At 33.8% G+C, this 22,400-nt stretch overlaps 1 protein-coding gene across 39 annotated transcripts in view; it reads left to right on the top strand.

Annotated features, from left to right (window-relative positions):
- TENM3 (teneurin transmembrane protein 3) overlaps window positions 1-22,400 on the top strand; it is a 1,292,556-nt gene that overhangs the window by 703,461 nt on the left and 566,695 nt on the right. For 32 of the 39 annotated variants that reach the window (XM_072927763.1, XM_072927755.1, XM_072927742.1 and 29 more), the window contains one exon: window positions 20,003-20,050. The exons of the other annotated variants lie outside the window; for them this stretch is intronic. The gene's annotated coding sequence lies outside the window, so the exon portion shown is untranslated. The remainder of the gene's footprint in view (window positions 1-20,002; window positions 20,051-22,400) is intronic. 39 annotated transcript variants of the gene reach the window in all.

Raw genomic sequence — 22,400 nt, 5'->3', positions numbered from 1 at the left:
GTTTGGTTTTTTTGTTTGTTTGTTTGGTTTTTTTTTCTGGACAACTTAGCACACTTTAGCTTATTTATTCCTTATTTAGAGCTTTAATATCTGGTGACTTATAACAAATGTAAGTGAAAATGAAGCTCATTAAATAGGCATCAGATTTTCATGAAAGAACTGTTCCACTTCAATGTTTATATTTTGGATTTACTTGGTATCTTTGCTTGTTTCTAGAAATGGGAAGCATTCAAGGTGTGGGGGGAAAAAATTGACTTATTTTAGAATCTTTTAGGATTCTAAAAAGGAACCAGCATTTTAATCAGGTGGGTTAATCTTGAGGGCTAGAGGAATTAGACTTTCTTGGGGAATGTCCACACTGAAGAAGATTAAAGTATAAATGCTTACTGACATATGCTTAAAACTGGAATTGAAACAGATTTAGCTGTTTGTATCTAGATTAAGGGATCTATGGGAAAAAATGTAAACATGTATACTGTAGAGTCCAGGCTCCTTTTAACTTTTGAGATGTTTTAAACTTCAGCTGTGCAATAAAGGCTTTAGAGAAAGGGATTGGAAAGAAAACCAAAGCAAGGATTACATAAAGGAGGTCCTGGAGAGAGAGACATCCCATCAAAGCAGTACAATAATTTTGCAAAATCCCTTTAAGTGCCCAAAAAGATTCTGAAAATGTTTATTTTCTGTACAAGATTACAGAAGGAGGCAAACTGGGAGTATGGGTACAGAATGACTTGAGAATCCTAGGCTTTTTATTTCTTCTAATAAAAATATAAGGACAAAGTAAAACTTAAATTTAGAGTTAAGAGTACAGAGATGTAAATGGAGGCTGGGGGGGGAAAAAAGTAGGAATTAAAAAATAAATCATTAGAAAAATGTCTATTTTATATGCTCTTCATATCTAGAATAACTTCATACTATTAGGATTAGTGCAAAACTATTACCAGATCTTCTATGATAATGTTAATTTCATCTTTGTGAAATAGCTCTGTCCAAAGTAACCCACTGCAAATTTTTATATGTACCTATAATTTATGATGTTGCTGTGAATTTCCATATTGCATGCATGAGGAAAAATATCTAGGTTTTATGCAAATTTTCTTTAATTGCAGTTTAACTTTCCCAAATAACCAAATTAGAGTGGATACTATCTCCTTTCTAATTTGGCTACTTTGATAAAGATGAATTGTTTAAAACATTTTGGTAGAAACAAAAGATGTTTTAACTTAAGGAGAGCAAAGATGCTTTTGTACAACTTAATACAGCTACTAGCATGTCAAGGTCTAACTTCATTATCATGCCTTCAGATTTTGTGTATTTTTATACTTAAGAAATGGTAAAAACTCATTCTAAGTTTCACTAGACTGTATCTATGTAGAAATAGCTATTAACAGGAAATGCATGCATACATTCAGAGTGCTGGCAGTTAAAATGTATTTTGTGTTAATTCAAAATAATAGTTCTAGATATAAGAGTAGCTTTAAAGACCATAGCAAATGTCAGATCAACTTGAGGCCAATGTATGCCTCTTGCTTTTGGTAATCAATTAGACTTTAATGATAGGTATTTCATTTTGAATAGCTGCAACAATAAATTATTCTCAGGGCAACATGGTGGAACCTAGTCTCCTTTGGCTTTTGGAACCAGTAAAATAACAGAACATCAGTCAAGTTAATAAAGTGTGGCCTTATTACACATTCTGCATCTGTACATAAACTGCCAGCATATGATCAAAGACTGCAGCTGTTTCAGTTATATCACAGTCACATCATAGACATTTTATAGTTATAGTGGAGAGCGTTCCAGGGACAACCCAGTCACCTTGAAGACATACAGAGTTCAGTGGAACCTCATTAAATTGCACCTTGATATTATGTGAAACTGGTAGGACACCTATTAGGTATGGTATATACAATTCCCATGCTAAAATTGTTTTGTATGCATGTTTTATGCATTGCCTATATGTCTTCTCAAGAAATCCAGGGTTTTGTTCACACAAATCTTCAGTGTTTCATGTTTCTACATTTTAATTTTTAACTTGTAGTTGCCAAAACCAAAGGATTATTCATAGCCAAATGGCTGTGTTGTATTGCACATGTGAAGGCATTAATAAAATATGAATTAGTAATTAAAATATTTTGAATGCAAGCTGAAATATTAAAGTGTGTTTTTACAGCTGTTGACACATTTTTCCTTTCATTTCATGAACAGTGTTTTGCTTAAGTCAATGGGTTTTGTAATTGACTTTTTGCAAAAGAATTTCACCTAGTCAATTTTTAGTTATAATCAGATGTGTTTTAATAACAGATTCACTTTTCTTTATTATACCAAGCTTCAGTCTGAGAAATGCGAAGAGGGAGAGACCTTAGTAAAAAGTGATTGAAAGAGTTATTTCTGAAAAATATGATTTTCGTATTACATAATGTTCCACACAGAGTAGCTAACTGCTGTATTGCAACAAAATTAAGCTGGCAACTTCCTTGTCTGTAACTTGAAAGACACTGTAACATCAGCTGCATTGTTTCTTCAGTACCCCAGTAGAATTCACCAAAATAATATAACTTCATCATTTAGGTAGCTAAGCTCAACAATAAAATATAGGCAGCCACCTAATCGGAGACTTGAATCTTAATAGTTTTAAAAAGTGTTGTGGGATTTAATTCCCAAAGTAAAATGGAAAAGCATAAAGAAGTGCCCAAATTTACTCAAGCAATAGTTCCAGTAAAAAATACAACCTTATGTTGTTAGCTATTCTTCCTACACCTATTAACACTTTACAGGTAAAGACGCATCTATGTAATTGTTCTGATAATTCTCGGTACATATGCAAAGGAAATAAAGAAGAGCTGTTTTAAAACTAAAATAAGTTATGTGGGATAATAATCTATTATGGTAACAGTCAAATTGCTTGTCATGTCATGAAGGGTTATGCTTTAATTAAGCAATAAGGCGTGACAGGTTGTGAATTACAATGTAATAATTCTTGTCTAGTGTATTGTTAGGCAAGAGGCCAAAGGCCTAGTGCCACTGAATGCTGCAGGAATAAATTATTATGCTGTAATTTAAACAATTCAGTATCATATTGCAATAACTGTAAAATATTACATTCTAAGTTTAAAAAATGCGCATTATAATTTTCCTATACCTGAATGCTCCTCCAGTAAATGACTTAGTTGCAAAGGCTATCACAGAAAAGAGGCATTTTCTCTTTAATATGTTATGTTTAGATTTCTATTGTAAATCAATAGAACACAGATGTTTCTGAGAAATTTAAAAGATGCCATTTTGATACCATGCCTTCCTAAAATAAACAGAAAACATAAAGGTCTGAGGAACAAATGTTCCCTAAATTCTTACTTCGAATTGTAGTCTAATTGTTTCCCATGAAAAAAAAGGGCTACGTGAAATTACTCTTAACTGGGAGCCTTGCATTTAGTGTAGGCTTTGTTAACACCTTTACTTTTTGAAAACACATTTTTCACATTGTTCTTTTTCCCATCATTCCCTATTGACACTTTTTCAGAAGACATATTTATAGAGCCCTTCAAATTCATCTTTTAGATGAATACTTTTTAAAAAGTTTTATTTTATTTTTACCCCATCTTCAAAAGCAAAGTCAATAAGAAGATAAAAATACAGGATTGTGAAAGATCTCCCATTATATTCCTCTGCTAGAAAGCACAAAATCAAAGATACTGTAAATAGCTGGAAATGTGAAAAAAAAGTGATGAATATTGATACTTCCCTGCTTTTTCATCAGTCATATAAGTATAAAACCCCATGTAATTAAAATTTACAATGTAAAATATTTCCGACCAAAATATTATGCTAAGAAATCACACCTTATAGGCCATGTTGTAAAGTTATTTCACAATTTACATGCCCGACTGGAAAAAGTTCAGGTTCCATCCCTTAATTGGAAGAAGTTAGAAGCCTTATCCATTGATACATTTATTCGTCTGTAGCTGAATGGCATCAGTCATGTTAGTGGTATCAAAAAAAATCACAAAACTATTTCTTCACACTTGTTAATTCAATGGAACTGAACTAAAATATAGGGGCTTTTCTCATTCTTTTACATTGCTTTTGCAGCAGTAATGTAAATCAATATGTCTTCCAGATGTTGCAGGTCTGATGTACAGTACCGCTCCAATCTAAATCTCTGTGTGTTCTTCTTTCCTTTCCTTTGTATTTTTTTCTCCTTTGGTTGTGTTTTCTTGTTCAATCTCAAGCTGACTTGCATTACTGAAAGCCAGATACAGGAGAAATTTGCAAGTTGCAAGATTGACTCCTTAGCTGATTGGAGTTTGTTGTCCTTAAGTAACATCAGAATTTGCCAGCTGACCTAGTCACATTACAGCTAATATACTTCCTTTTAGTGTTGCCATGTTTGCTATGATAATACTTGCAAACCATGTTTAATGCTCCTTTTTTTTCTTTTTTTGTCATCACTTCTGTACTGTAGTGTAGATGTATCAGTAATAATAGACCTCATGTAAGAGCAGGGTGGGTGTTTCTGTTAGTAACATGAACAAAGAGACTTTTTTTTTCCATAACACTTGAATTACAAGCAAATTTGCCTTCAAAGGATTCTTTGTACACTGAGAAAATCTGTCACTATGACACAGTTCACAGGAGGAAACAATTGGTTTAATTTTCTCAACAGCTGAGTAGCTCCCTATTCTTCCCAAGTACAATTCATCAAAAAATAAAGTATGTTTCACTTCTGATATGCTTTACCCCAGACAGTCAAGGCATTTGCTTTTGTTTTCATAGTTATTAGGCCATTTCTACTTGTTAACTTTCAGCAGTTTGCTTTAATCTTAGACTGCAATCTAGATAAGAATTCACAGCAATTGTTCATCACTAAAATAATTTTAAAGCTTGTAAGTCCTTTCAGCTGATGTTTTGACTAACCTTCTCCATTTTTTAGTACACAAATCTGTATTAATACTGCATAATTTTAGCAAAAGAATCAAGCATCAACAAAAATGTTCAGGGCAAAGAATAATAAACTGCCATTTCAAGCTTCTATTTTCAAATTAGTAATGTTTCCGAGATGTGATTAGCAATGACATATTTTATGACAAAAGAAGAACAAGGATTTAGAAATGGAAACTAAAAATATTTGTGTAGAAATTTAATAACCTGGCAGATTTTATTCCATCTGTTAGGAAGAGTTTGAAAGCCATTTCCTGCTGCCATTCACACCACAGAGGCTTCAGAGTTCAGAGATGGAACCAAATACCTGATGTGAAAATCTGCTATTATGATTCATATCCAAAGATTCATATCAATATCTTTGCATAGAATATTTTTGCTTATTTATAAAAATAAAACTTGGATCGAAAGGTTTAGGTTTATTATTTATCTGTTTTATTGTCAATGTCACACCTTGAGGTAGAAAAAGTACCAAAAACATTTATTCCTTTCAAATGATGAAAATTGTTGAAACTACTCTATATGAGTGGACAATTCAAGAAACCAGGTTTCTTTGATAGGTGGCCCAGGATTCAAATTTTATGAACTTACTTTCAGGGTGAAATTACCATACAGAAAGAAAGTACAGTGTGGTATTGACTTGTCCTTTATTGTCATTCAGAACTGATAAGCAAATTGTGGGAACAGAACATCAGCCAAATTAGCAGACAGAAGGTATAAAGGAGAGCATGTGTAGTGTAAACCTGTAGCTGGTCAACTGGCATTGCAGTAAGTATGGACATGCAGTTTTCTGAGATGGTTTAGCTGAGCAGCTCACATCTATCTGTATTCAGCTGGATAGATGCTATAAATGGTTATTTCTAGGTGCTACTTCACAGGTGTTTGATGGATATAAGAAAACATAAATTACTTTTTGTCTTTAATGACGGAAAATCTGTAAGACTCATGGTAGTGTTAGTCTAATTGACAGTATCAAACTAGAGGAGTAAGAACAGGCTAGAAGTGTACATGGGTGAGTGGCACAAGCTGCTGTCAGCTCTATGAATTCATCTTACACAGAGAAGTGTCTTTTGCATTTAGTCATTCAGAGAAAGAATCAAGGGAACACTAAAACACCATTGGCAGCTGGAATTTGGTTTTGGGTCTTTTTTCCCCTAAGGTGGCCAGAAGAAACATAAATAAGTGTGTTTATATTTGAAAAAAAAAATCCACCTTTCCTTTAGAAAGAATTTTCATGAAAAATTAAAACCCTTATGTAATGCACTTTTACCCTTCTACACATTCTCATGCTCTTTGCAAGTTCTAAAATGCTCTGGCCCAAGATTGTTTTATTTCACCTGAAATACTAGTTAGAAATGAAAATTCATTTTAATCCCAATAAAAAAAAGAGTACTGGCAGCTCTGCCTGACAGTGAGGGGTTTTTTTATGTTTGTCTTTTAGAAAATTTAATTCCTATTGTAGGGACCTCTGCAGGTATATGATGAAAGCAGAATGAATATTTATTCTGACTCTGCAGGATGTGCACTTGCTCATCTATTTTCAGAACTGGGCTAAAGCAGGGATTTAAGGGTATAAATCCTTGTGCTAGGTTATTGACCCACAAAGTTATCTGCTCTGTCAAATAACTCATTTCCTGCCCACTCTCTGCAAAACAAATGTGATCATTACAAATACATGGTAATTGAAATAACACCTGTGTTAATGGTGATCTCAACCCTAAGAATCTCTCTAGGTGAAGACTCACACTAGCATCATTTATCAAGCCTAAGATTAGCCTGATGGAGTAATTGGAAGTCAAGTCTGTAATACTAGATTACCTTGCTAAAGCCAAACTTGCAATGGGTTAATATATTTTCATATTGCAATAATTTTCTTCTATCCAAGTAAATAGACTTTGAATATAATAGGACCAGCTCAAGCAAACAGATTTGTTGATGTGCAAAAATGTGCTTGGTGTGTGTTACCTGGGCTTCTGGATAGCTAACTAAGCAAAAGGACCCGAAGGGTTACTAGCACCATGATCTAACTAGCTGAGCTACTCTCAGTTGCTGATCCATGTGTCATTCAGGCTTTAAGTACAAATAATCTGGACTGCAGTCTCATAAAGGACATTTTTAAAACTATCTTGAAGATAGTTTTCATATAGAACATCAGTGAAATTCGTTCCTTAGATAGATCAGGCATATATGAAGTTTTAATAATTAATGCTAATTTGTATGAGGAAAACTTAAGTAAAACTTTTCCTTTGAACAAAGCTTATTCTAAGCATTCCTCTCCTTGCCCTTTGACTCAGCATTAAGATATACAAGGTATACAGGTATACCTTGCTATACAACATTTTCTTTTGACACTTAATTTTGGCATAAAAAAAATCAATTTCAAATGTGACACTCTTGCATGTATGTCCGTATTCTAGCAATGATTCCTAGAAAGAAATAACATTCAGAATTTGAATAACTGGAATTCATTTAAAAAGTAATCATGAAGTAAAATAAATAATTTAGTATTCCTAATGATGTGAAAATAAAAAAAATTATCTTGAGCACTGCTTGCATTATTATTTATCTAATTCTTCTACTTCCTTTGAATGGTGTGTTAGAAGATTGATTGACTCGGACCCAATTTTAGCCTTTCCATCTATAAAGCAAGGATTTTTGAGATCTATAACTGTGTGCTGCACACCCCAAGGTGGCTTGAACAGCCAATAGGAGTAATAGGGGTGATTAAACCTTGTCACAGGGGGTTAGATGCAGTGCTTTCTTCCTACATGACAGGCTGTGACAGTCAAACAGCGCTGAAGCAGAACAAACGACAGTGGCAGTTTGCTGTGAGCAGTGCTAGTGTCACAACTCCCACTAGAAAGCTAAACGCTAGGTATTCAGCTCAGGCAAGTTTCAAATAGACCATGCAAATTCTGGTTTCAGAGATTTCCCTGCAAATCAGTAGTGACATGCATTAACTGCAGAGTGATTGTGTTATTGCGTGAGTGATTGTCCACTGTCGGACGCTGGCCATGATCACAGTTTGAGTGACACCGCTGATCCATTTACATCTGCACTGAGCTGTTCCTGTTATGGGAAATCACCTTCATTTGAGAAGGCTGCTGTGCTAATGCAATTAGAATGAAGGTTATCATCACTCTTTAATGATTGCATGTGTTTGTCACTCTGAGTAACTGCGTACAGGAAGTGACAAACACCATGCACCTGACTGAGCCCAGGATAAAATCATATATTCAAATATAAAAGCTTTCATTCCTAAGTAAAAGAGACTGACTTTAAGATGACTACAGAAGAATAACTTTGAATTTTTAAGATTCCTTATATGGCAAAAGTTAACCAAGAAAATGCACCACAAAGTTCAGTCTTTTCAACTGTATCATTCCAGGCTTTGTAACAAAACAGGGGAGGGAAATTTTGTAAGAGAAGGAAGCTAAATATCTTAGTAAATTGCATAAGACAGAGGCATACTATGAATATTTAGTTTCTCATTTTAAGCTGAATTAAGGCTGTGTTCCAAACCCAGAAGAGTAGTACTGTATGCCCTCATATATTTGTATTTAATTATCTAAAGACTGATAGAAAGGGGTTGGGGAAAGTTCAAGAGAACCTCTACAAAATCTAGATAATATGGGTAAGAATATTTTCATTATTTCAAGATAGATCTTTTCTGCGACTAGAAGTGTTATGCTTAGATTTCTAACTGCTCTCACAGAAGCTTAAGTAATTTTGAACGAATTGTGGTTTAAAATTTTCAAGTTAACTGTTTGTTCTTTTAGCAATAAGATTAGATGTAATTGTCTCACCTTAATTGAAGGTTACAGCTGTGTAGTTGATGTTGGACTGAAAATGTCCCTTCTGAAAGGACTAAACCCCTCCTTTTGTATTCATTTATTTAAAATTAATCCAAAATTTTGCCATTTCTGTTTATAAGATGTTTTAGTCTTTAAATATTTTTTACTAATATTTTCTAAAAGGCGGTTATCAATTATTTTTTCAACATTTATTTTTCAGCTTACTATTTCTTTTGTTTCATGTAGCTGTAGATATTAAACAAAAAAAGATTTATATGTGTTTTCTCATGTTCTCATAAATTCATGTCCTGACAAACCTAGCATTTTTCCAATTCTAAAATCAGTTAAGAAAAATCCTGTCTTATTATGGCAAGAATGCCAAAGCTTATCTTTGATCAGGTCGTGTGCACCCACCTTCAGTGGGCTACCCTTGCACTGCCAGACATTCCTTCTTGCAGCGCCTGAGCTCTACTTCTCTACTATACCCAAAGCAGTAACAGCTGAGATAACATTCCTGATTGAAATACTGATATTGTGCTCTGCTCTTTCATTCCAGGCCATCTCTTTCACTCTGTTCTTTGGCAAACTATATAGGATTTTTCATGGAAGAGATCCATTCTGAAACACAAGTTCAGCTCCTCTGACATACCTGTCCTTTCCTTAGCCCTTTTATGCCCTTGTTCCTGATAGGATTTGAGACATGCTGGGAGGGAAGGATTTGTAGGCAAAAATGCCTGAAAAACTGTATAGGGAGCATTATTTCCATCTGGTGAACATTGTGTGGTTCGCCAGAGAAAAACTCATATCCATCTGTCTTTTCTGGGTATGTAAGGAGAGATTGCTCTCTAATAAATATTATCAGTGCTCTGGACAGTAGCAGGAGTGGTTATGAGATGAAGCAGGACTTTGATCATGCAGTCGTGAATAAGTACTTTCCTTTTGGAACACCTTTTCAGCTGCTGGTGTCTTTTTTTCTCAGTTCTCTTCCCAGATTTTTGCAGATCCTCAGAGGGTTGGCTGGGGAGTGTCATGATCCAGTGAAAATGTGTCACTGAGCTAGGACTTCAGCCTTGCAGTTCAGGACAGGAGCTTACAAGAGAGAAGGATGATAATAGCTGCCTGAAAATCTGCACTCAAATGAAAAAAAAAAAAAAAAATTAGTGCCAACCTCAACAACATTAATTTGTTTGCTTTATAATTTCAGCCCATTAAATTATATAACAAATATTGATTATTAGGATTTGAGAATCATCCTGAAAAAAACAGACGTAAATATTCAGTTAAGAAGCCTCTTCTATTCAAATACCAATCCAGACTATTTTCACAGAGAAGTATAACTTCTTTAAAAAATGCAATTTTTAAGCAAAAAAAGCTAGAGGAGGTGATTCCAATATCAATAAGAATTTTAATTGGTGAAATTACATTAATGAAATTGACAGCAGCCGAGAGTGATCCTGCTCAGAAAGCTACTCAGCAGTTTGTTAAAAATAAGTTGTTAAAGTCATGATTTAGTTGCTCTGTCTTGCTTACCCACCACATAAGCAGTTAATACAAAACATTCCATTTTACTGTTATGAAAGAAAAAATGTGGTTCTTTAAAATAGCTGTAAATTAGGTTGTGCTGGAAGCATCCATTTTCTTGCCTCCATCACTGCCAACTCCCACTGTTTTCTTTGATAAATGATTTGCAGACTACTATTATTATTTATGTGTTTTACAATTACTACGAATGACACCTCCCCTTCCTCAGCCCTAAGCCACAAATCTGAAATGAATAAATGCTGTTTATTGTGACAGTCTGCCTTTTGTCTGTGGAACAATGACAAACTACACCACTGACAGCCAGTTGCCGTTTTTAACTACTGCTCTCGAGCTCAGTCTTTGAGTGTTCTTCAGAACATGACAACAGTCAGTGTGGAATAAAATGAGTAAGATTGCATTGTGTTTGTTTAGCATGCCGTGACACCATTGTCCAATACACTGAGTAAACAGGAAGAATAAATTACATAACCACAATAGCTTTTAGTTCTCTGTATTTCATTGAGATTTGTACAACTGTGGTCATATAAAAATTAATATATTATTGTTTTTTAGCATCAATCATTTTGATAGTCATATAGAGAATTGGCTTCTCACTGGAATTAAGTGAGGGAGGAGAAATAAAGAGAGTGCTTTTAATTATTTGTGAAATCTAAGAACATTTCTATTTTCTGTCTGAGCTCTTCAACAGATCTAAAGGGAGCATGGAATGACTTTATCTGTATGAGTTTTATAAATGTCTTCTGACCTGCAGCTAGTCAGTTTTTAAGTGTTAGAATGACCTGTTTAATATCTAATTCTGCCTGGCAGAGCAGAGTTAGTGGGTAAATCAGTTCTTACGTTTCGACTAGACTTTGGTTTTTATCTAAATGCAAACTTGCAAATATGTCAGAGTATTTCTCTAATGTAATTTTCTCTCAGTGTTTGAACACTAATCTACTATTTCTTCTCGAAACTAGATGTTATCCTTTTGTTAATGCTCCTCCTCCCTTTACACACACCCGGTACACGTGTGTGCATGTGTATGCATACACAAGCATACAACAATGCTAGTTTATAATCCTTTTTCTCTGTATTTATGTGCATAAATGAGTACTGCATTGATGTTTTACTTGCCTGTCTAAACACCACAGCATCACAAAGGATCTTCTGACATTTGTATTACTTTATTAGAATCTTGTGCTATTAGTAATGGAATAGAGATGCCTAGTGATTAACTTAAATTTTTGTTCAATGTAAAATGCTGTGTCCAGTATCTGACCAAAAAGGACTCTCTTCCTGAATTGTATGCAGTATTCTGACCAATACAGGTTTTTTTAAAATTCTTCAGTTTACATGTGACATTCAATTTTTTTTCATCAAGCAAAGATAATGGAGAAAATGTAAGCAAATTCCAAGCCTGCATTGGTGCTGCCAGTTTGTAGAAAATGTATTTCTAATTGAAAAGACATAATCTGCAGCCTTGCTTGGAGTTTATTATAATTTTATCCATTAAAAACTGCAGTTAATTTTTATTGCATCTCCAATTAAAAAAAAAAAATTGCCTTCTCCTCTTCAACTATCTGTAATCCTTTCTTATTGTCTTTTTAAAATTCTTTGATTTCCCTTAGAAGTCTCCTTTTACTTTTTAGACTTCCTATCTTCCTCCTTGCAGGAGCACCTAGATTTGTTCTCACTGTAGTTTTCTAGCTGCTATTTTGTGGGATGCATTATTTTCATTTTTAAATACAATTAAAAGCCATTAAGCAGGGAGCAGGGTAGCTTCAGAGTGCACTCATTCTTGTCCTTGCAACAGTCATTCCTCCTGGACTGCAATTGCTGTACTTATATTCAAGAAAACCCTTCAACAAAATCCGTGAAGTAATGTAGGGTATTGTATGTCTTTGTATACTGTTTAAGAGATAATATAAATCCATACTCTCTTCATCTGTGAGACTGGTAAAGACAGATAATATTTTTGGTTATTTGAAAGAGCTTGTTTTTACAGACCTTTTTGAGGGTTAAATATAGTAAAGTACATTAAAATTAGTGTGCCAATATAAGCATCAAAATGTTTATCTAACTAGGTAGGAAGAAAGTGTGTGTTTTCTGTGGGCAGAAAGTCAGAGGTGCAATTAGCTTCTCTTACCAAAGGCTTATTCACACTGAACCCAAAAGAAGAATTCTAATTGCAGCCTTTTTAGCTTAGCAGTTTTTTATGGTGTTGGACAGCATATTCATTCAATTCATGAGTGAATCACATAGTATAGCAATATATAAAATAAAGAACAGACATATACATTGAGGAAAGAAAGCAATTTGAACATTCTCATCTAGGTATTCTAATCCAATAGAGAACACTTCATCCTCTTGCATTGCTTCCTGGCTGCTGAACATATTCCCATTTGAATAAACAATGTTGGCTCATTCATGGAGCTGAAGTATCCTTCCTAAAGACATAAAGTGTGGTTTAACTATTTCAGATAATATCTTGGTTATAGCCATTATCTAGGTATAATAAGCTACTTGCCATTCATCAGTAAAGCTATACAAACATTAATGAGTTCCTTTTGAATCTGGAGAGTACTTAAGCTTTCATGATAGTTATTCACAGTTGTATATTGATTTGGGTTTCTTTCACTTTCACTATGTATTTTACTGAGATGATTTAAGAAAGTCACCCTATTAGTAATTTCCCGTTTATTATAATTATAAGTTATTGATAATTTTAAATAACATTTTTACACAAGGACAATTGTTTTCTCTCATAACCTTAATACAAAGCATGTAGCACTGCTTCTGGTATTTAAGATTAAAATCTAACAAATGTGTTCAAATTAAATTAGTGCTCATTGTCATTTGAATGTATGCACTTATAGAGATAGATAAATGCTAATAAAAATGTCAGTAAAATATATGCAAAAGGTGCCTTACTGGTTTAACATAGAGAAGAGGTTTCATACTTCCTGGAAACTTCTGTTATCAATTACAAAAACTCCAGACTAGAAATAATTTGACGTGCAATTGAACTGCCCGAAGTTAAGCTTTCATCAGGAGTGTAACAGTGAATTTTAGTTTTCTTAGTTTAGTTTCCTAATGTGATTTTAAATGTTATAACCTATGTAGATATGAAGACTTACATGAACATAAGAATTTACTTGAGTTATAGTGATCTGGTTTCTATTTCTCAAACTGGTAGAGAAATTGCCTTTTCACATAAATGGAACACCTTTAAAGTAACTTGAAACAAGCTGCAATGGTGATGCTACTATTGAACAGAAATCTTTCTCAAAATTGTGAAACTTTGTTCAGGGTTGTTGCAGTCACTAGCAGAATAACAATCCATGGGATCTTTTTTTCAGAAGCAGAAAGGTTGAGGTCCCTTCGTTAAGGGTGCTGTGCCTCTTCCCCACTACTCTTGCCTCATCATTGTAGCTGCAAAAGCTGGAGCTGTATGTATTCAGCTTCTCTTTTCCCCTTTCTAGCTGCATTCATTGCAGAACTGGAAACCATGGGATCTATGAATGTCTCCTATTTAAAGTGACAATATATAAATTTTAAAATAGGAATATACAGCAATTTTGACAATCTGGATTTGGTATTCTAATATAATAGAAAAGCTTTCATGCACTAACATTGCCTCTTGGCAGCCTCAACAAATCTTAATCTGTGAGAATAGTACCATGCCAATCATATGACTGTGCTATTCACACTTCAATTTGGATATATAAAGCAGGTTTGCAGTTATAAAGGTATTTCTCTTCCTTGGGCCATATGGCCACTAGCGATATAAGCCAGGAGCAGTAACAAGGAAGCTGTAAAATGACCAAAAAAAAATGGACATTAATTCAGACACATGGTGGTAATGGATCAGTAATCATAAGATTGTTTTCCTAAACTACTCCTTTGAAGCACCCAGACAGGTAGACTATATATATATTTATTTTTCTGCTGCCATGAGCGTTCTCTGAGTGCTGCTCTATGACTCACATTCATAGATTTTACTGGAACTTTGGCATGTAAATCAACAATGAACATCAACAGACATCAACAGAAAAATGCAGACATCGAATTTGACTTGTGACTACCAGACAGCCTGCAAAGTTGCCTTAGGTTGCAAAAAATTGTGGAAACATTTTCAGAACTGAATGTAACTTTAATTAATACAGTCACCGAAATTACACATATAGAAATATCTCCAAAACTGTTGCCAGTGTTACTTTAATTCCTGATTTAATCTCTAAAGAAGTTACCACTTCAAGTATGAGCTAAGAGAGCAAAAAAACCTCAGACAAGCTGCCATGTGACTGAGAAGCAAAATGAAACAAAAATCTTGGAAGCTTTATAAAGTTTGCCAGAGATTTCTTTTTACCAACTAATTTTCTATAGAGAACATCAGAAACCATTGTGAAAGGCATCCATAGTTCTGGTTAAAGTATTGTCTGTATTGGTAACATATTGAGCATAAGCAATTTTCATTTACTTCAACTGTAATAGGATGCTAAAGTCAGTTTGTTTCCAAAAGGATATCTTAGAGCTAAATACCTGCATTCTATTGATGTCAGCATAAATGACTCAATATTCAAACATTTGCAAATTATTCTTCTATTGTCAAGTCAATGTTTCCTTCACTACTAAGGACAATTGCAGAACCTATGTCTATATGTGGTTATTAGAATTCAATTTAAAGAAATGTAATAAAATTCAATTAAAAGAAATGTCATTAGAAAGTTGAAGGCTTTAATAAAGACACTCTTTCTTTGATGAGTTTTCTATCAGCATGAGAGCTGACAAAATATTTAAAACTTGTTTTTAAATTCCAGTACTGTCTTCAGAACACTAGGGCGTTCTCCAAGCACCGGAGCAATGTAGAATTCCCAATGCCAAGAGATTTACTGATAAAATAAAAGAGATAAAAAGATTAGAAGTAAAATATATGCCATTTTTTGTAGACTGTACAATGAAATCCCTATTTACATGTAGTCTTGACTATGAAGTTTCAGCATGCATCCTTCAGACTTTGCAAAGGATTTTAAAAATTTTTTTGAGTAATTATGTACATATGCAAGGAAATCTCTTAGTTCCCTCATGTTATCTGGCAGAAGCTTACTGCAAATAGCAAAATAAATTAATGTCTGGAAGGTTGCTAACAATTGGTTTTCTCCAGAATATGCATTGCACCTGGTGCTGCTAAAAACCTAGAAGTGGGGAGCAATTTACCAAGAAGAAAGTATTAGCCAGTGGTGAAAGTTTATATGGATAATTGAAGACTAAGGAGAATTATGAAGAACACCATAAGAACCTGACACATCAAATGAAAATAAATTCAGCAGTGACTGATGAAATTCATCCTCCCTAAGAGGGAAGCAGCACACAGTGCAGTGAGTGAATTACTTTTATGTACTAAGGGACACTGAACTAGATATAGCCTCTCAGGACAAAGATCTAGGCATCACTGTGGGCAGCTCAATGAGGAAATCTGCTTAAAATGTATCAGAGGTCAAAAAACTGAATAATACTTGGGCTGTGTAGGGAATATTATGAAAAATATTACAATATTACATAAATTGGTGTACATCTTTACCTTGACTGTTAAAGTCCATTTTGGGCATCTCTTCTATGAAAATTGTATGAAGAGGAAAAAGGAAGGTTACTCAAGGGCACCTGTAGATTCCTCCTGCTTAGAAGGAAGAAAAGTAAAAAGAAATATGAAATTCTGAATAGTAATTAAAGTCTCGACTGGATGTTTTCAATCTTAATAAAGAGATTAGCTAGAGGCATGTTCTTTTATGAAATGTATTACTGTCTTTAGCACTTAGCGCCTTATATTTCTTTCAGTTGGCGATTTGTGGAAGTGTTTATTTAAATGCTATGAATAAGTTTTTTCTATTTGTAACAAATGTTTTTTTAAGAACAGGAAGGTAGAGGAAGAGAGTAACTTTTGAGGCTATTTCCCTAAATTTGTACTGTTTGTTTTTCAGGAATACTTTTCAGATTGTGATGGCAGAGTGACAATTCAGAATGCACTAAGAACAACCCAGTAGCCAAATGCTCCTGTAGAGCGTTTGCAAAATATATTTTCAGATATATTTAAATACCCTTAGCTGACTATAGTGATCAGAGCTGTTTTAGGCAGTGTCCACGCTCCTCACTTGTGTATGTTGTGGACAATTCACAGAAATATAGGTTAGTTATTTTAATGGCTGTTGGAAAATAATAAAGTTATCAAATGGTTTATTATTGTTTGATAGAAGCACATTATAGTGGAAGATCCTGTCACAATTATCTGCATGATTAAACATCAGAACAAAAAGGAATAAAATGAGGAAAAGGCTCAGAAACCTTCTTTCTACCTTCCTTGCTTTCTTTTATTTTCATTTTTCCTATTTTTTTCCTCCTCAGTGTTTCTCTTACATTTTTTCTTGGGTTAGAAATGTTATTTTTCCAAGGATGAAGTCTTTTTGATAAATTCTGATTTTTTGCACTGTCAATTTATTACTTCTACAGTATGTAGAATAATATGCCTCCTTTTTTCAATTTTCCTTGTCCTTTGTTCCTGGAAGAATTAATAGAGTTCCTTCTAGTCTTCATCTTCATCCTGGGAAAAATACTACAATCCAGCCACAGAGCAATATTTAAAAAGAATAAAATCTACGTAATGCCTTATGTTTACATTTAAAATTTCTAACAAACATATTCTTTAAACACATGGAAATGCAAATAAGAAGGATCATCAAGGGTAGGTAGACCTCAGGTCTATCTATCTTTAAACTATAAAATGAAAACATTTGTCCACACTACTTCCTTAAAATATTACGAGCTGAGTTAGCTAAATTTTTCTGACCTTCAAAAAGGTGTTGAAGTGGGAAGAAATGAAGCTCCATGCTGAAATCTTGGTAGAAAACAGACAGTCATAGGTTTCTGGGCATACAAAGTATGAGAAAAAATGTTGGGGAACTGAAGTGTGCTCTCAGATGACTGGCAAGATTCATCTGAAATGTAATGAATTTAGTTAGTGTCATGGGTTGATCATTAGACAGTTTTTGACTGCTACATTTGCAGTAGTTCTTAAATATCCTGAAGTACAAGTCGTACAACAAATCCATTGAGAGCCAAAGACTAAATGATTGCAGTTTCATTTCTAATGTCTTTTACGGCTATTGTATAAAAATTGGTCAAGAAATACTAGATTAGTTACGTAACTGATGTTTCAATTCATCTCTTTTACCATTGTATACCTGCCATAAAGTAATAAAAATATAAGGGCGAAAGTAAAAATTTAGAGTCATACGCATGGTAATGACTCCCTTTTTTCTGATTCTAAAATATACTATTTAACCACTGATTTCTCTGTTAATTATGTGTAAAAATGATTGTATAGAGTAAGCAAGATTCTCTGCTTTATCAAGTCATATATATCATTGAAGTCAAAATTTTCTATGTTCACAGTAAAATTTTTATCAATCAAATATGTAAATATAAGAAAAATGCAGTTTTGTTTAGATGAAACCTGTTCTTTAAAAACCCTTCTTGACTAACATCAGCTGCATTATATTCTTTCTTATCTTTTATAATACCTTTAAATTTTCAGTGTTTTACCTGGCATTGTTGACAAGGCCCCTGGCCCAAACTTACAGAGACTTTCCAATAGATAATTTCACAGATATGTTACTGTTTTGACTGTGGAAATTTAAAATTTCAGCCCAGTTAATTCCCACACATACTGGAAAAAAATTTGCGAACTCATCAGTTAATTCTTTCAAAACTCTTCTACTTTATCTGACATTCTGATTTTAAAATTATGGGTTTAAGAAGAGTGTTAAACATTATTTCTAGTTACTGTCCACAAGGAACTGATTTCATTACCATGATCACATATACAAGAATCTTTCTGCCTAAGAACCAAATGAAACTATATTTTGATAAGTCTGAGAGTTTTATTGATGCTGGCCATAGTATTTTCCTTTGTACATATTCCTCATAACTCTTTTTTTGTATTACCTGTCTCTTCTAATTGTCAGTTTTTCCTAATTATCATGGACAGTTTCATTTCAACTGCCTAATGTGTCATACTTGTGACTGGTTTTGATTTCATTGTTTATTCTTAAGGAACCAAGATATGTATATTTCTCTTTCAGACTTCGCATTTTGTGCCTGAAAATTGAATAGTCTACCAATCTTTAGTCATGCAGTCTGTGCTTTATGATTTACATGGCATGGTGAATGATCATCAACCTACCTATGCAATCATTTTTTTAAGACTAATTTATATTTAGAGCTTTTATTGTTTTAGAAAGAATTTCAAAGTGCAGGCAAGCAGAGAAATATCTTCAAAGTAATAAGATTTTTCTCAAAGGAGTAGAGTAGACTTTAGTGAAGATCAAAAAAATTCAAATCTATTAAAAGTGACTCTATGTGTGAGAAATCTACTAGAGAATTACATTAAAGTGGTAGGAGCAACTTCTGAAACATGTAAGATAACGCTGAAAAATAAGCTGAACCTCATACTGCCATTTATTTTCCAGCTTAGTGATGTCACTGTGGCTGTCACAAGCTGTGTTGCCTTGCACATGGTGCTGGAAGCCTCATACAGTAAATCCTTGTTCTCCCTTTGATTCCTCCGTGCCTTATCAGAAGAGAAATGCACACATACAACTATGCATAATACAAGGCAGTATTATTTAACAGAGTGCTCCTGTGACATATGCAAACCACTCATTTCTTGTTAATATGGCAACAGCAGAAAGTCTCCAGAGGTTTGTCCAGCTTATAATGAGAGGCCTGTGTTATATGCAGTTCTGTAGACTCAGAAGTGGCCATGGATTCATCCCCCGCTGTGAAGTTTGGCTGCTGCCTGAGGCCCTGTGGAAATCATGTTTCTTGCTATGCTCGACCATGTGCAAGCTTCCCTGCTGAGAAAAGCAAGGAAATTTGCTGAACTGTGTTCATCTATTTCTCTCCGTCACCATCTGAGACAGAGAGAAAAGGATCTGCAGGGCAATATTTCCATCCTGTTTTTTATTTCTGAGAGGAAAGTAGGATGGTCACCAATACATTCCTTAGGATATGTTGACTGATGAAGTCATTAAGGGACTTGATTTTTGGAGGACAGTCAGACAGACTGGGGAGATGGAGCAGAAAATCTCAGCAACTATGACCAGAAAAAGACAATTGAAGAAGCTTTGAATATTCCTTTCTCCTCAAGAAAGTCCAAGACGATGGTGTAGGAGAAAGAAGAAAATGTGTAAGGTGAATCATCCCCTCTTTTGTTACGATGTGCCAAATCAATGAAACACTAAGAATCACATGCCTGTTTTTATAGTTTATATATCTAACCTCAAGTAGTTAATGTCTGCCCCCTCATTTTTCCTCTGGGAGATGAGTTCCAAGAGCCAGTGAAATGTAAGGGACCAAATGCTGAAGAAAAGTCTGTCAAACTATGTATTTTAAAACAAAAAATCATTGCATACAAAAATGCTGTGCAGAAAAGGGTATTTTATATGCTGCAGTGCTGAAGTACTTAGGAAACAACAACAAATCAGAAAACTTACTATATTCCTCCAGAATGTACAAGGATTTGATCTCAAATAGGAGGTGTATTTAGTATTTGTTGGGAGCAGTCTGAATAACAGTAAACCTGGAATGAAAGAAACAGGATGTTAGATGAGTATAAATGGAAATTTTGAGGATGCAACTGATGTGATGGGCGGAAGTAAAGAAAATTTTATTTGCTTTGTGTTCTTCTTTTTCAGTCTAACGTTCCTATTAAGAACCTGCAAAGAGCTTGTCTGGCATAAATAGTAAGTGTATTGAAGTTAATAAAGCTGTCATAGTACATAATGTTTTGAACTGGTCAAAGAAGAGATAAAATGTTGTGGATAATGCTAATAGCAAAGTTTTAATAAGCATTCAAAAGACATGGGTTTTGGTGTTTTTTTTGGTTGTTTATTCAGTTGTGCTACAGAATTGGGAATAGCAGGCACCAAGACAAGACAATATGACTTGTTATGGTGAGAGAAAAGAAGGCACTATATAAATACACATTGAAGAGGTGTGTGCTGAGAATGATTTCAGATGGACTGAAGGGAGAGAAGATCACAGGAAGCCAGTGCAGAAGTTAATGGTTCCTTTCTCAGTGACTCAGAAAGGTGTGTCTGTTACAAAATAACATTCAAACAAGAACAAAAGAAAATTGAGATGTAGCCCCTACCAAAAAGTAGAAGATTGAAGAGCAACACAATAGGGATAATCAAGTAAAGTAAAGATTTCAGTTTTTAAATATCTTTTTTATATCTATATATTCAGCCATATTTTTAACATAAAGAAATAGCTACTAGTGTTTGCATGTGTGTGTATATATGCATGCAGGTGCTGTTAAGTGTAAATCCTTTGTTTATTTTGAGAAATAATAATGAAGCATAATAAATCTCGTTACCCATAAAATGCTGCATTTGCAGGCTTTTCTGTCATAGTATGTATATATACATACCTACACTAATATGGATCTTTTAAGTAGAATACTATGTTTTCAATATATTTTTGAAATATAGCTTATGACCTAGTTTCAGACTAATGAGTGGTAACGTTTGTGGAAATCCTGTAGAATTCTGTCAATTTATTACTTGTACAGTTTGCAATGAGGAACTACCAGAAATTATTTTGCCAGACTGCTGACTGTACCAAAACCACCAAAATCCAAACCAACCTCGCCCCCCAAAAAAACCCCACAGTAATTCATTTCATCTATTATCCTCATAATAATTTAGAGATAGAATATATAGAATTATGTGGATATATAATCAAACTGCTTTTGAAAACCATTATATTTCCTGGCTCACATGACATGTGGAAATACTTGTTTTAATAATATTCCCTCTTAATTATTTTTTAAAATCAGTTGATTATGTGAAATCATTCCTTAGAGTCGAGAAATTTTTTGTAGAAAGATTAGTTTTTCTTCTGAGGCGGGAAAAGAAATCTAGTGTATTTAAATTAAAAGATTTTATATGATTTGGATTTGGAATTGGTAGGTCAAACAGTAGGTCGATATAAATAGTGCAACTAATGTAGAATAGTCAAGTGCCTTAAAATTGAACTATACATATAAAGAGGGAAAAAAACTACTTTTTTTGGTAATTGCATGAAAGTGGAGGAAAATCTTCAAATATTGCTCTAATCCAGTAATTCTAGAGTATGATAATACAGCTGATATACAGTATTCTTTTTACCTCCCTAGAGTCTACTTCCTTCAGACCACATGAATGAAAAAACCCAAAACCTTCCTCATTAGGACTTAAAAGACCATTTTTCATCATACCAATTGTCATTTTGGCTGCATTATCTGGATTATATTTTACTTTGTTTTTTTTAATTGTTATAGATGACTATTCAAACACTATTTTAGCATTTCCAAATCTAGGAAGTTTTTTTCTTATTTTTAATATATATTAATATACTGCTTGCAATTCTTTATCTAGTTTTAAATTGCTATTTAAAATAATTTGCTGCAGTCTTCCTTAGAGAATTTTTGCTGTCTCAGGTGAATAATCTATAGGACTGCATAAAACAAGTAAAGGGTGTCATGTCATTGTGAGCCCTCCTTGTTTATAGTATTTGAGCTCAAATTTTAGAAAGAACTAAAGTACTTTTTAGGTCACAGTATAGTCTGTATTAACGGCTTTTATTTGTGACTTTGGGAATAAATTGCAATGTGGGAAAAGCAGCTGAAAACATGGATAAAAGTCGAATGCAGGATTATTGTAGACCCTGTCAAAATAAATGGTAGAATATTTTTTAGTATGTAATTAAATGTCAAGATTTGTGAGTTAATGGAATTTCTGTAGTCACATCAAGGTCAGACGAGCAATTACTGTTTATGAATTATCTGAAATCTAGCCTTTTCTAGCTAGTCTTATAGCATCTATTTATATTAGACATCTTTGCCATTTCTGATGTTTCTCCCCCATAGTTTCTGTTAACAGCAATGTGGTGCATTTTGTCAATTCTGTAGTTGTTTGCAAAACCTTCCTTTATTTCTCTGAAGTGCTTGCAATTAGCCCACTTCTCCCCATTGAGAAGCATCTTTGTAATAACAGCTTTCCTGGCAGAGCTTTTGTTAGGGAGATTTTAAAATCAAGAGTCTACAAAGGT

This window comes from Taeniopygia guttata, chromosome 4 (assembly GCF_048771995.1).
Source record: "Taeniopygia guttata chromosome 4, bTaeGut7.mat, whole genome shotgun sequence".
Classification (NCBI taxonomy): Eukaryota; Metazoa; Chordata; class Aves; order Passeriformes; family Estrildidae; genus Taeniopygia; species Taeniopygia guttata.
This window is presented reverse-complemented; position numbering and strand designations above follow the sequence as displayed.